This window comes from Dermacentor albipictus, chromosome 9 (assembly GCF_038994185.2).
Source record: "Dermacentor albipictus isolate Rhodes 1998 colony chromosome 9, USDA_Dalb.pri_finalv2, whole genome shotgun sequence".
Taxonomy (NCBI): Eukaryota; Metazoa; Arthropoda; class Arachnida; order Ixodida; family Ixodidae; genus Dermacentor; species Dermacentor albipictus.
In genome coordinates, this window is record NC_091829.1 from 32,135,236 (window position 1) to 32,152,243 (window position 17,008).

Below are 17,008 nucleotides of genomic sequence, written 5' to 3' on the forward strand. Positions count from 1 at the left end.
TGGTCTGACAACACATCCTCTAGAAACATACACAGAACATTGTCTCCTCGCTGTTGTTGTAGCGTGTCTTTTCCAGCCACGTTTATTTTGTGCATGTTTTTTTTTCCTTTAGTTTCGGTGGGTGCGTGGTGGGGGGGGGGGGCGGGAGGGGTTGGCAGGAAAAAGTGAATGGCACCGCTGCGTGCGTGGTATATGCGATGGCTTATCCCGACACGCTTCACTTATTCTTTACTCAGGGCTTACGCTTCCATCTGGCTCGGTGCGTTTCTTCGATCCTGTCCGCAGAACATCGCTAAAGCGTCGCACACGCTCAAGGTACGAGACCGCGGCGATTGCATAGTTGTAGAAAATACTTTTATCGCCTTTTGTTGTTGTTGCTTGTGCAAGATCCTTTTGCGGGCTTTTCCCTATTCCCTGCTTTTTCCTCATCATGTTTGTTGCGGGACGAGTGACCTTCGGCGTTTCCTTTTTCTTGTTTATCTGCCGTTTCTCTGCGGCAGAGTTACAGCTTCGCGCTTTCTCGCTGAATCACTGTTAACGAGCTTAACCCTCGTCCCGAATCATAAAACGCGTTCGCCTTTTGGCATTTTAAGCCAGGAGAACGTTACTGTTTTCAACTCGGTGCAGCCGTTTAGATACGCACGCTAGTGAACGTCGTAGTTTTTTGGTCGTTGCCGTTAATTCACTTGGCGAGGATTGGCGCACCATGTCTTTATTGCAAAAGCTCCTTTCTTTTTATCGTGTCAAGGCGCGCTTTTATTATCTCAAGTGCGGCAAACAGCGCGGTTTAATGGCTTCGACGAAGACGAAAGCTTTTACTTCGTCGAAAGCAATTTCATTGTCGGTTCTGTTGTCGATGCATTTCACTTATTACTTTTTATGCGAAGCATATTACGAGGGCTCAACCCAGCTCCTCAGGCGCGGCGGTGACCATGAAATCACGTGACACCGTGACGTCACGACAGAGGAGAAGTGGCTTTGGCTCAACTCTTGCAAGACGGGCTGGGTGGGGATCGAACCAGGGTCTCCGGAGTGTGGGACGGAGACGCTACCACTGAGCCACGAGTACAACGCTTCAAAGCGGTACAAAAGCGCCTCTAGTGAATGCGGTGTTGCCTTAGAAACGCGCTGTTTCTAAGGCGTGCGTCTCTTGCTCAGGCGCACATTTCGTTGCCGCGCCGAACGCTGCTTTGCTCGACGCTCACCGCGTCCAATGCGGGGCGCGTAGTCGCTGCCCTGTAGCCCATTGTCTTACACCCCTTGGCGGGTCGACGGGAACGCTGTCGCGTTCCACTCTTGAAGGCGAAGAAGTAATGCATGAGTTGTTTCTTCGTCTAGCCGAACCAAATATAGCCAAGCAACAGCAGTTCACCAGGCTAAACAGTGGTTCAACAACTAAAATAAAGGCTAGTATGCTTCGCATCCTGGGCTTAACCTTACCTAAGCCACAGCAATTTTTTTTCTTCTTCACACAGACGATCTTACTTAACAATCTTGGGCTGTTACGCAAATAATTTCTTAAATCTAGGAGAAGTGAAGTCGCAGAGCAACGTCCTGAAATGCCATGCACATTTTTACAATAATTGCTATGCTTGCGAATCGCCTATACTGATGCGAATTTCGTTGTTAAAGGTGGAAAACAGCAGCGTTAACAGCCCAATGTTGTGGCATTCAAGGGCTTCCATGAAATAGTCTTATTTCTTCAGTGCTATTTTTCTTACCTTCGCTTACTATTTTTCTTGCTATTTTCATACCTTAGCCGTTTCTTTCGCGTTGGGTAGCCAACCGGCACTAGCTCTGGTTAGCCTCCCTAATACACTACAGTATATTGTTTTCTATGGTTCTGAATCTGCCCACGTCGCAAGCCGTTTGTGTCATTGATATTTCCCATAATGACTTTTTATAATGCGTCGTACTTTAAGCGGTGACGTAATAGCTTCCCAACCTCTCTTCTGTATACAGTAATACTAGACGATACATGCATGTGGAGGTGAGCATGTCGCTGCGGCGTATCATCGGCAGCTCAGTCGCGGAGAGCGACAGAAAGCTGAGCCAGTTGGTAAGGATTCATTAGGAAAAACATGTGAGGCGTGCAGGCAGGACACAACAGAAGTGGACAACACGAACGCCGACTATCAACCGAAGGGAGCACTGTGGCGAAAAAAGGAAAGACACAAATTCACACACAGCTTGCGCAGATGAGTTTTGTGTCTTCTTTCTTTTTTTTCGCCCCAGTGCTCCCTTCAGTTGATAGTCGGCGTTCGTGTTGTCCACTTCTCTTCTCTTGTGTCCTGTCTGCACGCCTCACTTTTTTTTTGGCATAATAATCGGTCGCGGAGTTTTAAAAGATGGCCTTCTGGCTGCGGCGTCTTGAATTGGCCGTGCGCAACGTACGCGTTTGTATCCCAGTGGTCGGGAACGGTTCATGCTGAGTAGATGAGGATAGCAATAGGGGCTTCTTGGTACGGCATATCTTATTTTGTCATAGCGCAAGCTTGACAAGGACAACAGAAGGCACAGCGCTGTGTGAGTCAGATGTGCCTTCTGTTGTCCTTTCCAAGCTTGCGCTATAACAAAATAAGTCATGCAGAGTAGTATCGCTTGTCTCTGCGTTCCGTTTCGTTCGCAGATCGGGAAGGCAAATTTCCTTCGTTTGGTGATTTATAGCGGGCGCCCGTCTGCCGCACCTAATGCATGCTCGTTTCTGTAACGCTGTTCCCGGGACTGTTGCCAATAGTGGTGATGACAGAAAATGGAACACGAGTTTGGCGCTGTTTCGATGGATTTAGAGGCTGCGCACGAGTTATAGCACGAGCAGACGGACTGGTCCGGACGTTATTATTGAATCTCGAAGGCGACGTACGGGTAGGCTCAAATGAGTCGCGACATGTGAAACATTTTCAGTATAGCGTGGCAGCTCTTCCTGCCTTACAATCTATACTTTCAGGGCTTGTTCAATAGCACTGATATATATATATATATATATTTGGTCGTTTGGTGCTGTCCTCGTAAAATTTCTAGGCGCTTAACGCAACTATTGAGGCAAACTGCTTATGCTTATGAACTGCTTATGATTGCTTATGTCTAAGTCTATTACCGCTGGATTATGGTTTGAATATTGTGTGTAGCGGCGTGTTTCGCGCAGGCAGGTCACACTACTCCATGCTGCTGTCGAAGAGGCCGTTATAAAATGTTTATGCGATCTGCATTCTTATGCACGCAGACAACTTTCAGTGGCAATGAAGAAATAGCTACGGATAAGAAGCGCGCACAAGAGCGCCCGTGAATGTTGTCCATCATTATCATTCGTCTTAGTTTAGGCTGGGAAACATGCAAATTGCACTTACTACTAAAAGGAGACAACGTACACCGCTCAGTGGTAAGTTTCTCTTATTTTGACACCTTTCTGTTTCGCGTTTGGGTAAATGCGAAACTGTCACACGTGGACATTATGATGATTCAGCATCTGTTCCAAGAAACTGAGAGCGCCGTGAAACGCTGCTAAACATACTGGCCGACGTAGTACTCGTGCAAAAGCTCCGCCACAGTAGATTTTCATTGGTTGCTGCAGAAAGTTGTCTGCGAGCGTAGACAACGCGCGTAGCCCCGTTTCTGTCAGTCGAGCCTCTTTGCTAGTTGCTAGACGAGTACGCGTTTAACATGCGTTGTGAGCTGGTCGTCAGTGGCACTGTGTAGCACGATGGTGGCGCTCTCCTTAGCACTGTGTCTTCCCTGTATGTGTGTGTGTGAGAGAGAGAGAGAGAAAGAGAGAGAGAGAGAGAGAGAGAGAGAGCAAGGGCAGGAGAGACACGAAGGTCAACCAGACGAGCACTCGGTTTGCTACCCTGCACTGGGGGTGGGGGAAAGTGGAATAGAAAGAGGGGAAAAAAAGAGCTTACCGTGACTTCCAGCTCCACTTGTCCACAGACCGTCTCGGCACCCTGGGTAGCGTCTTCCACCAGAGGCGCAGTGCGTCAAAACGCTAGCTGTTACGCGGGAACAATGCTAGAACGCTCCCTTTACCACCGGTACCTACCACCGTGCGGTTTTTCACTGAAGTGCTGTGGAGACTCCACTATCGTCGGGATGGGGGAAATGCCTGAGAGAAGAGTCCCGGGTTGCAGTACACGGCTCATACACATGTTTCGGCCGTGACAGCTTGGTGTGTCGCTGCACTGCACGAATGCTAGCGGCATTAACGTCGACATTCATCGCGAGATGGGCTCCGCAAAAATTTTTCGTTTTGGCAAAAGAAACAAAAGAAAAAAATGAAGGAAGTCTGGTCGTTTCCCTCGTATGAGTAATTATTGTAATTCGCAATTGTAGGAAGCGAATCATATCGGTTCACACTTACGGCTCCTGTGCGCAACCGTCCACCTTCTCTCCCCAAGAGCTAGGCACAAATAAAATCATTCCCAAAAAGCGGAATCCATTTACGAGATTGAAATTACAGAACAGCACCGGAAAAACGTTCCTTTTTGTGGACGGTGAACCTTGTTTCCCGTCTTTTCCCGAGATTTTCCTTTTCCGACTTCGTTGTACCGTTGTCCCTAGTTGATTTTCTCTATTTTGCAAGCTGTCTTGCTGTCCTTTCTTTGGAAGTTCCTCGTATTTCCTCTGAAATGCTGCAGTTTGAGCTAAAGATAGTAGCGGCACCCCGTGGGTGGGAGTATAGTAGTAAATTAGGCGCCGTAGTGAAGAAAACATTTGGACATTAAGGAAAATGTGCGCCGATTAAACAGTGAAAAGGCGATGGGGACACATTTGCAAAATGATGGTAACAATACTATACGGAAAGGAAAAAAAGGAAGGTGTCGGATCGGGAAGAACAACCGGAATTATAGTGGAAAACATTAATGTTCTTGTTTTTGTTCCCGAGGAGCGCACTTCGTCTTTTATTAGGGTTTTCTTCTGTTACGAAGCAGCGCCCTTGTTCTTTTCTGGGAAGCCACTGGCCAAGCCACTGGTTCTCGATTATTTTTTTTTTCTAGCCACACTTGCGGATAGTATATTCTTGTGTCTCGACACTGACGTTGCTTTTGCGTATTGAATTTCACGAATGGCCACTGATTCATGTGAACAGGAAGAAAGGTTTGAGTTCGCTTTACGCCTGATTGGAGGAAGCATGCTCTAATTCGTCAGGGCAACTGTTTTTTCGTCTTCCCTGACTCCGAGATCACACCCGTTCCCTCTTGCGGAGGGGGTGGACGCCTCTGATTGATTCGGGCCTTGACCTGCGTCTACTTCTTCATCTTCATGGATATACTTCCCCCTCCCGCCCCCCTTTAATGGGCGCGTATGATGAACCGACAGTGGGTGAAACGGTTAGCGCGGCGGTCTCGCAACATGGAGGTCGGTGGTTTCAATCCGCAGCGCAACGAGCAATTTTTATTTTCGCGTGGCTTGAGTTTTTTTGTGCGGCAACCCAAATACCGACATCGACACGAGTGAGTCAATACAAGCTTCGCTTGAAGAAAGGATGTGGCGCGCTGTCACACAAAAATAATAAGCCTTAATAGTATTCATATGTATGTCGTACTTCTCTGTGCATGCATCTGCAACCGGCATTCCTCCTTCTACAAGTATTATACTTCACCTTCCTCCATGTGACGGAGCCCATGCCTCCAGGCCCTTGTGTTTTAAGGGCTCTGGTGAGGCAGTAGTGCTCTAGCCAATTTTTACGTCTGATATATTTTGTATATCGCAATGAATTTTAGTGCTTATAAAACACGTCGTTAGTCATTGCCATAATCCTATTACTTGTAGATTTTACGCATTTTACAGCGAATATCTTTAGGCCCCCTTACAACCACGTTACAACAACTTCACAGAACTATCACTCCACCGCGAAACTCAGTAACACTGGCATGGCACTGTTTGGCCATACCTGGCCCTTGCGCCACTAAACACACGTACACAGAACTTCATTGATTGATTGATTGATTGATTGATTGATTGATTGATTGCCTGATTGATTGATTGATTCATTGATTCATTCATTCATTCCACGTGACGGAGCCTATTGTCAGCTGCAGGCGAAAAGGATGTGCTCGAGTCATGCGCTACTGCCCCTACCTCGCTAACTAGAATAGAAATAGAATGGCCCTTTTGAAGACGGGAAAGGGGATTCAAGCGTACTCAGTGAAAATTGGAACGCTGCGAGATAAGTTATCTTCTTTCCCGAGACACAATGAGATGTTATCGGCGAAGGCTGACACCTTCCCAACACCGCTACCAGGCAGTGGGAGACCGCACGCGTTAGGATCCCCAAGTATCGAGCACAGAAATGGCTCAAGATTGAGCACCAAAAGTTCTGAGGATAGAGGGCATCCTTGACAAACACCACGAGTAACGGGAAATGGTGCCCTTTAACGGCATCAAGAGTGAATGTACTTGCGATATTTCAATAGGCATTCCTATCAGGTTCAACAAAATTTAACGAAAAGGCAAACGCGGTCAGTACATTACATATGTACCTGTGTTCAAGGCGATCGAATGCCTTTTCTTGATTTAGGGAAACCAGGGGACCACGTGCTGAACCGGTCGGCACGTGCGTCACAATTTAACACTTAATGAACGAGAGACCATGTATCTTTCTTCTAGCGACCGAGCATACCTGATGGTTTCCTATTAAGGAAGGCGTCAGGCTCCCCAAGCGTCGAGTGACAGCAACTGTGAAGTTCTTGTAGTCGACGTTGAGAAGCGTGATTGGCCTCCATTCCTATGGACGAACTGATGATAGATCGTGCTTAGGTATAAGCACAATACTACCGTTGTGAAAACTAGACCGGCATTCAAAGTTCTTAAAGGGAAGCTGAAGAGTCTGTCGAATTCAATAAGACGCTCATATACGGATGCGGGAACCTTATAAACCGTGTAGGCCAAATTTGGTTTTTTTTTTCGAATAGGAGCGACGTAATCGTCGGTTGAAATTGCGCTGTAGCTCCGCCCCCCGTCGAATGCCGCGCGCTGCTGCTGACGCTGACGATGCGAGCGGAGACCGGAAACCGCGGTGTTGTGACGTCAACTTTAGTGTTTTGCTCCTTCGCAGCCTGCGCGACCGTGCCTGACCGTGCTTGTTTCTGCGTGCGTGCTGTCGTAATCTGCTTCGATCGACCCTGCATTTCGTTGTTGGTGCGTCTGTGTGTATGTAGAGTGGTGGTCAACGTGCGCAGCATCAACTGATGTGGTGGGCCGATCATGCCGTCTTTCTGTGCAGCCTACGGTTGCACGAACATCAGCGGCCGCGACGATGTTGTCTTCCATTGCTTCCCACAAGACAAGACGCTTTTAAGGAAGTGGGAGGCTGCTGTAAAGCGAAAGAATTTCAAGCCCTCAAGAACAACACTGCTGTGCTCCAACCACTTCCGTGACGACGATTATCACCAGAATTTCCACTAGCAGGCTTTCTAAACGCAGCACGAAGAGATCGGAGCAACGAAAACAAAGACGGCACGAGTGCGGACTGACTGATGATAACTGGTGTTGGAAGGCCTTATGAATACACGAACTCGCCCAAACCTGGATTTTGATTTACTGCGAGCTCCTTCATGTTAGCACGCTGAACGGAAGGTGCATGTTTATTTCCCGCCCTCGACGCAGGTTTCGTCGCAAAGCGCCGCGAATTTTCTATTTGCACGTGTGTTGTAAAACAGCCTGCACGCAGCTACCATAACGCAGTGCAAATGTAGAGTTTGCATGTGCTGGAAAGCCGGCGCACGCCAGGACGCTACGCTCCCCCCGTCTCTCGCGCACAGCGAGAAACCGACCGTATCACGTAGCCGACGGAATTCGCCGCCTTTACGGCTTCGGTTACGAGTAGTGTACGGATGGCGCACAGATGAAGGTCACTACACGTACTGCATGAACCGGGAAGCTTTTCACGCGTTTGAACCGTCTTTGTAGGTTGCCGACAGCTTTGGACAGCGCACAAATGCCGACGATCGCATCCCCGCTTACGTTCCACGAGGAGGCATGCAGGAACACAACACTGCAGTTGTTTGACTGGAAACGAGCTCACTAGATCGGCGAAAGATCGGCGAGATCACTAGATCGCTTTGCAAAAAACATACTCACCAAAGAGCATTTCCAACACGAGGAGATCCCAAGACTTCGCTTTCGTTCTCGTCGAAAGCACTGCTCGCACCAGCATCGTTTGCTTCTTCGAGAGGCCGGCTCTTTGCAATCGGCTCGTACATGTAGGGAGCAACGCCGAACTCTTCAGAAAAACGCAGTCTCTCTAAATTTTCTATTACCTCTTAATTTTCCATTACGGCACCAAACTACCTGGCACCGCGCTTCATGTGGAGCGGCAGCGGCCGGTCGCTAAAGTTGACGTCACAGGTCGCCCGACCAATCACAGGCGGAAACGAGACGCGCGAGCTGGGCGTGTCCGCTGCTGCACTTTTCGTTGAAATAAAATATATTTGCGCTTTCTTTCGCTCAATTTCGATATGATATTCGAATTCGGAGGGTTGAAAACCATTATGTACATATGTTCACTCATTTTTTCTGGAAAACCTTTCAGCTTCCCTTTAATGCAGCGGCTGATAACGGACAAGAAAGTGGCATCGACGCCTTCCCAGAATGTTTGATAAAACTCAAATGGTAACTGGTCCGGCCCCCTGACCGAGCCACGCTTCATGAAGATAAACCTCCCTTCACCTCGTCAGCTGAAGGTCGTGCACAAAGACGTTCACTGGCCTTAGGCAGAACGTGAGGCATCCCACTAAGCAGTTATACGCTGCCAAGATCCATTAGCATAGTCGTACGTGCCATGTTTTCAAAATGGGATGCAAGAACAATCACGCGCTGGAGGCGACGCAACTGGAAGAGCTCTTGGGGCCGCAGAACTGAATGCATTCGGCTGTCTAAAAACCGGGTTTCTTGCAAAGCGCATAACTTCAAGGTGTGCACAAGGATTACGTCTGCATTGCCCAGCAGCAGCTGACAAAGACGATGCTGCGATGAGGCGTTGGAAACGCCTCCGTAGCTCATGCTGCTATGACCGCACCAGCGGAGCCAGTTGGTTTACCCGAAGGGCAATACGGAGCTTCGTGGCTGTATCCGCCAGTTCTTCTGACGTGCGTCATCTGAGTACACGACCTGCAACTGAACAATGCAGATGCCACTGCACCTTGAACGCGTCCCATGACTGTGGATGAGATATAGAAAGAGAAGCGCGCAAGACTATTGACAAACAAGAGCGCGAGTGTGCGTCATGTAGAACGCGGATGTCGAGGCGCCAAAGTTTTGCTGATGAATCAGGCGAGCAAACTTCAAGCATAACTGGTCGGTGATAGGAAATATATGCAGGAGATGAAGGTAAAGTTATAACATCAGATTGGGAGATATACTGAGCTAAGTTGCTTGGCAAACAGGCATGGTCTAACGTGCTTGAGGACGCGCCGCGTCGCCACGTCCAGACATGTGACGAACCATGACAAAGTCGATATGTATCCGGCAATGAAAAGTGCTGGACGAGGCGACGCAACTCCCGTACGTTACAATCAGGGCAATCCCAGCCCGGGCGTTGCGCATAAACTCGCGTGTCGTAACACAATTAAAATACCCAATGAGAACAACGTGACGGCCGTTCAGGAAATACAGATCCAGGTCACGAAAAATCATTGGACTTAGTGGCCTGCGTGGGTACATAGATGCACAAGATACGTAACCTAAGAACATTCTATATAATAACAGCAATCATGTGTATTTAGACAAAGTTTATTTCAACAAGCGACTATACGAACACTGAGTCACAATCGCCGCACAATTCCACCAGGACAATAACATATACAAAGTACCAAGCATTCTATGCATGGTACGTTTTGAAAGAAGTGTCCGAGTCCACATTCACTAACAGTTAATTACATAGACCAACGGACGAGTGTGATTAGAAAAAGTTTACTTAAACAAGAGACGATACGAACTCTGAGCCACAATCATGGCACAATTCCACCAGGACGATAACATATACAAGAAATAAAGGATTGTATACACGGCACGTATGCACGGCACGAAAGGAGTATACACGGCACGAAAGGAGTGTCCGAGTCCTCGCTGACTAACATACAACATAGACCCACGGAAAAGACCAGTTACGCAGAAACTAATTCTCACATGTATAAAATGGTGTTCCATATATACAGTCTACACAATGGTTATGTACAATGATGACATGACAGAGACACTTTACATAATTTTGAAGTGATGCTATGAGATGTGTATATACAAATATGATCATGTATAAGATAGCAAGCACACACAGAATTTACAGCCACCTACATTCTGCGCACATTCAATGAACACTTCTGATGGCCTGGCTACAAGAACCAGGCTGGTCGGAAATTATGCCGTCGGAAATTATCAGCAACTGACAGGAAATGCCATGACCGATGTCTAAGGAACTGTTCTTCCCCAAGGAAGAACAACTCCGCCGACAGAAACGACAGTAGCTCAGAGTAGAACCTCCACGGAAGTGGAAACAGAGCGCGGCGACGTTTCCCCGCGGCAACTGCCTCGCACCGGTTACGCCAGAGACAAGAGACCACCGCAGCAATTAACAGTCGCGCAAAGCGGCTACATGAGCAGCGATCAGGTGTAATAAAGCGGTTAACTCCAAGGCCACGGAAACCAGTATGCACGGCCATCCAAAATACCCGGTCAACGACGCATTGCCGGAGCACATGTTTGTTAGGTTCCTGATGGTGGACATCAGGACACAGTGAAGATGGGACTACGCCACACCGCTCTAGCCTGTTACGAGTTCGAAGCACTTGACACCCTAGACGCCACATGAAGTCGCGTAGGTGGCGAGGCAGAAATGACGCCGTTACTGCAGCCCACGACACATCATTGGAACATGCGCGGCTCGCTGGGGGAACTGAAGGAAGCAGTAAGGCTGACATTGTATCTACAACACGGTTTTCGAGAACGTCTACATAAGGACGTTCTCATATTATCGCCACGGCTGTAGAGTAAAATGCAGGTGCGTTTAACACTTGGAGTCCGCGATTTAAGTACGCGCCTGGTTACATGTAACGAATTTTCATGCCAAGGATATAGCAGGCGAGTTCACGCGCAGGACGCTGATCACGCTGTAACAGACGGAGCAGAAATCGCAGAGCAAGCAGCCGGCAGCGGTCAGACACGGATGGGAACGTGAACCCACCGCGAGAGCGTGGTTGTCCAAGCACCGCGCGACGGACCAGTTCTGTACTGCCCGACCAGAAGAAGGAACCAAGAAGGGACTGCAAGGACCTAGTAAACCGTAATGTTGGCTGTACCACGTGACAAACGTACCACACTCGGCCGCAAAATACAGACTGTGCTAAGTACAATCTTTCTAATAGGGGCAAATCATACTCTTGATCAACTTGAATATTTCTTATTAAATCTTCAAGAATTGAGAGCCACACAAAGTCTGATATGCCATCATAGGTGTAGTCAATACCTAAAATACGAATAGAGTTGCTTTTTTGATGACGGAAAAGGGGACTCAGTCGCGTCTGTGGTGAACCAATGTACAATAACGACATTTTGAATAATTTATCGTGGCACATGAAATATTTCCGTACTCAGTGAAAATGCGAAGGCTACGGGATAAGCTATCTTCATTCCTGAGATAGCATGTGACGTTTTTGGCGAAGGCTGTCAAGTTCACAACAGCGCTACCAGGCAGTGGGAGACCGCACACTTAAGGGTCTCTTAGTACTGAGCGCAGAAATGGCTCAAGGCTTTATTTATCGTGGCACCTTAGATATTTCCGTACTCAGTGAAAATGCGTAGGCTACGGGATAAGCTATCTTCATCACAACACCGCTACCAGGCAGTGGGAGACCGCACAATTAAGGGTCTCCGTACTGAGCGCAGAAAGGGGCAAGGCTGAGCACAAGGAGTACTGGGGAAAGAGGGCAACCTTGACGAATGCCACGGGTACCGACCATCAAAACACGAAGTGCTTCGGATATTCAAAAAGGCAGTCCTAATTTCTTCAGCACGAAGTTCCTGGAGCCGGCGACTGCAAACGGAGCCATTCTTTAAAGACACGTCACCTCTATGCCCTATGACAGAACCACCGTAGTTGCACTGATCATATTTGTGGCTCTTTTATTTCGCATCAGTCAAATCGCTGAGAACCGTAACGTATTTGCAAAAGGAAGAATGTGCATTGTTCTCACAGTAAGTCTTTTAGCTGAACGACGCCTTGACAAAAATTATAGGTGCGATAAGGAACTTTTGCGCTCATTTAATCAAGAAGAGTGGGATGCCCTTCATAGAATGCCAACGCCATCGGAAGCGCAGCTCCCACTTGCGACGGTTTTGAGTTAGCCCAGGCGTGGAATGCAGTGTTGCCAAATGTCGGCGAGCAAAAGTAGCTAGATGGCACCCTGAAAGTACCTAGAAGTAGCTAAAAAATCCAGCAAGGAGCTAAAATGAGTAAATTTTTTCTTCAAGCACTTTTTGTGATATTTTGGGTATACAACACATTTATTGGTATCTGTATTAAAAGAATAATACGCCGTCTTCGAGTCATCTTTTTCCTGCAGGCAAGTACGCAGAACATGCATGAACGAGTAACAAATGTGCTCCCATTTTGATTGCAATTAGACCGTCTGTTGGGCTAGTTGGTGTATCGTTGCAAATTGCAAATACAGCGCAATAATACATATACACATAAAGAAGACACGAAAGGTGTGGACAAGAGCTTGTTCCCGTCTTTCGTGTCTTTATGCGTAGTGTATTTTTTGCGCTGTATTTACAATTTCATTCCAATAATTTAGGGCAGGCGTAGTATTCGCAATGCGTCAAAGCTTGCACGATCGCAAAAGACGAGCTGCGAATGCAACACTGCTCTGTAAACATGTAAGAAAAGAACTACATATACTTTATGGGCGTACCTATGAATAGCCTATGAAATCGAAGCTGAGAATTTTAGCAAAATATACAACTGTAAAAATTTAAGAGAAAAATTTGCCTTGTCGACACTCATGATTTCTTTACCAAAATATAGGATTTTCGCTGCCTCTCCTGTAGCCCTACAGGAAACATTTCTATATCGTATTTTGTTTCCATTTTTGCAAACCACAGTTAATTACCATGCAGTGGCTTGGAGGATGGCCCGGTGGTTTGGTTGATTCATTAGATGCAAAATTTACGCTGTTAAAGACACCTTAACGAAAAGGCTGACATTAGTAAACTAGCATGAAATTCAAAACTGATGGAGACAAAGTTATTACAATAACACTTTAAAGTTTGTTATAAGCTGATTTTATAAACAAAAAAAATTGAGGAAGCCATACACATGCAGACATGCGAAAGCCACGGATGGCCGGTAAAAAAAGTTCAGCAGAGTACGACCATTAAGAAGATTGATTTAAATGAAACCTAACAGACTTGCAGAAGAAAACGTGAAAAATACACATTTCACTGCGTCACATGTCAATAAGGAAAATAAAATATAATAGAAAAACAAAGCAGAGTGCAGTCTTCCTCACCAGGCAAACAAAATGGCGACAGAGACGAAGGCCGTGCAGTCCGTACGAAGTGCAAAAGTTTTCCGTGCACATAAATTGCAACATGCCATCAGATGTTTGAAGATAGCTCAACGAAATTGCACAGTTGCAACGAACGAAACAATTTTTAATAGCATTTGATACACGATGTACAATAGACATTTTAGCGTATTTCTTAGCGTACAATAAACCAAATTGGCGAACAAAAACACTGCAATACATAACGTAACGCAAAGGTTATGGGAAGGCCGAGTGATAAAAATCTGTTTGTGACCTTGACAGGATGTATACAATTATACCGAATGAGTGCAATACATAGAGCACAATAAACAGGAAACTTACAATGTGCGCTGCTTTAATTTTAAACAAACATAGGAAGGGCGCCGCCTCGAAATTCCTAAATATACCGCCTAAGCGGCGGTGCAAGTATACGGTAAGCTATGGAAGTGCATAAAGGCAAACAGTCCTGCGGTACACACAATTCTTGGATATGTTCAGCTTGCAGAGCATCATCCTCTACCGTTGAGTACGATGTCATCGTGCCGACTTTTCCTACCACGTCACTTGGCAAGATACGTTCATGGAATTTATTTTGTGCCTCCGAAGCCCGTCCCACAAACTTAGTCGCGCATTTAGTGTGTCACTGTGCAACCTATCACGATGCTTGCTCTTTGCAATGATCGTTCAGCTACAGCATACTTATATTCAAGCTCTTGAGAAAGGCAACGACAGCACTGTCGTGTCAAGCGTGGCCAGCTCGGCAAATAGGTTTTCACCCTACAAGTCCCTATAGGAACCGACTTTTTTCCCAGAAACCATGCGTAGTATTCGTAGAGCAACATTTTATGCGCTGAAATTGCTTCCATTGCGTTTCGCAAGCGAACATGGCTTCCACGGAGAGAAACTGTGACGCCAGTTCTGTAATTGGCTCATGTATTGCTTTCGGTTCGTGCTCTACAGGGACGAGAGAAGCCTTCTGCAAGTACTGAATGTTTTATGGATGCCGCTGATGCAGTTGGTTGAAGAGTTCCAAAAGGAAACTTCGAAAGAGACGGCGCAGATCCGTTTCATCATCACATGGCAAGCATGCCTTTCGGAGTGCTATTTGAAACCTGTGACCAAAGTACGGATTTGGGCCGAGAACCTCGTTGATACGGACCGTTAACAGGTCGTATCGGGAAGTTGGCAACGATACTTTTGCGGCTATCGACTTCACAAGGATCATGAGATCTTTGAACATAATCATCGGGTCTTGTTTTCCCGCTTTATAGCATTGGTTGACACGCGTATCAGAGTATGCGTGACACGTATGAAAACGGTGAACTTTGTAAATGTAAAAAGTAACAACTAAACGCGAATTTCATCCAGCTGACTTGTCGAAGCAAAATGTGGAATGTATACGACGGTTGTACGTTGCTGCATTAGTGCTTCGCTGAAAATGTACCTTGAACTCCAATGTGGTTGCTGTTGGGCACCGTAAGTTGCAAACCGTTGTTTTTTATTGCGATAGTAATTATATGAACTTTCTTGGCGCATTTATTACCTTCGTCGGCGGCTTCGCGGTGATGTTCCTTGTAATGTCGAAAGGCGATAATATCGTCGACGCGCTGCGTCATGTATGTGTAAGTCAAAGCGTGCGACGAGAGCCGGTGATCGCGGCTCAGTCTCACGGAGGCAAAGGAGGAAAGCGGGGAGCAAGTGCGCCATCTTAAGTAAGTTTCAAATCTTGCGACAAGTGCAACTTGGAATAAACAAATTGGCTAAATGGGCGGTTGAAAATGGCTTCGAGATAAACACCCCAAAAAGTACCTGTGTACTTCTTTGAAACAAGAGATGGGTAGTACGACCGCCTTTTAATACGATCAAGGGAGACCAACTCTCTGTGAGTACGCAACATAAATACCTGGGAATTACTCCAGACTCTAAGCTCACGTTTATTCCCCATATTAAATATCTTAAGATGAAATGTATGAAAACAATGAACTTTCTAGTGCTTCTGTCACGCACAACATGGGGTAGGGATATAGATTTTCTTCTCAACTTGAATAACAGTCTTGTCCACTGGCGCCTTGATTACTGAGCTATAGTTTATAATTCCGCGACGCTGAGTGCATCAAAAATCGTTGACCTCATCAGCCATCTGGGTATCCATCTCGCGACCGGTGCTTTGAGGACAAGTCCAATCCAGAGCTTCTACGTAGAGAGGAATCACTGGTCACTTCATCTGCAGTGGTCATACAGCAGTTTTACGTATTTTCTGAGCGCACAAGCGAACATTTAACATCCCTCTTATTCAACTATAAGAGATATGACTGCTGAGGCCGTCATATCATATCAGAGGCATATATGAAAATGCCTTTCCTAGAATTCCAGTGGAAGTGTTCTTGCACAGAGTTTTACACAAACGCTACTAAGTCAGTTGCGGGGATGTCTTATGTAGCCGTCGGTCTATCCTTCTCGGAATCCGGTGTACTGCGCCCAGAAACAAATATCTTTACGGCCGAGGCCAATGCGCTATTGTTGGCTGTGACGCATGTAACGAAATCAAAACGTCAAAAAGCTATTATTTTTACAGACTCCTTTGAGCGTCGTAAGACCTTCGATGTCACTCTACAAGCACAAAAATGCTGCATGCATTGAGCTCTATTCCAGTGCACGTACAGCGTATGTATATCTAACCAGCGTGTGATTATATGCTGCATATCTGGCCACAGGGGCATTGAGGGTAATGTGCTAGCATAGTGTTAACAAATTGCCGCAAGAAATACATCGCACGCTACTCCTACTCTTGCTGTCCCTGCCACAGATCTAAAGCCTTTCTTTCGAAAGAAACAGCAAAGGCACCGGGAAAGCTTGTGGGCCACTAGAACAAGTAAGAATATTCACGTGATTAAGACACGCGTATGTGTCTGGCCCTCCATAACGGATGCTCGACGAACTGGTGTCTTCTTCTGTCGAGTGCGTATATGGAACATGTTTGGCGCACAAAATTACATGCTCACTGGTACTAAACCTCCACAAGGTAGAAGATGCGGCGAAAGGCTCACCGTCCTCCACGTTTTTGTGGAGTGTAAGAAAGCAGAAACCGAAGGGAAAAAGCACTTTGCTCAATCCTTGCGCTACCAGATTTGTCTGCATCCAGCATTTTTTCTAGACTCGGAACCATTAATAAATGTGAACGCAGTTCTGAATTATCTGAATGACGTAGTGCTACATGTTATTAGACCAGGACTGTCGTAGCCCACCCTCTCACCAAAAAGTGATCCATCGATTTTAGCGTTTGTAGAGCACACGCTTCCGTATCCTTGTGCTTGAGGGCCGTTGTGAGGCGGTAGAGTTAGTTTCATACTCTTAAATTTTGATCTTTGATCGGTCTGTGGCATACCTTTTGCAGTCGTAGTTCAACTCAGCGTCATGTTCTTTATTTCAATGTATACATTTTATGCACTTTACAGAGACTGATTTGTAGGCCCTTTTGCAGCCAAGTAACA

At 46.6% G+C, this 17,008-nt stretch overlaps 1 protein-coding gene across 2 annotated transcripts in view; it reads left to right on the forward strand.

Moving 5' to 3' along the window:
* LOC135912699 (uncharacterized) overlaps window positions 1–17,008 on the forward strand; it is a 347,304-nt gene that overhangs the window by 102,263 nt on the left and 228,033 nt on the right. The window contains exon 3 of one of the 2 annotated variants that reach the window (XM_070525684.1): window positions 237–315. The exons of the other annotated variant lie outside the window; for it this stretch is intronic. The gene's annotated coding sequence lies outside the window, so the exon portion shown is untranslated. The remainder of the gene's footprint in view (window positions 1–236; window positions 316–17,008) is intronic. 2 annotated transcript variants of the gene reach the window in all.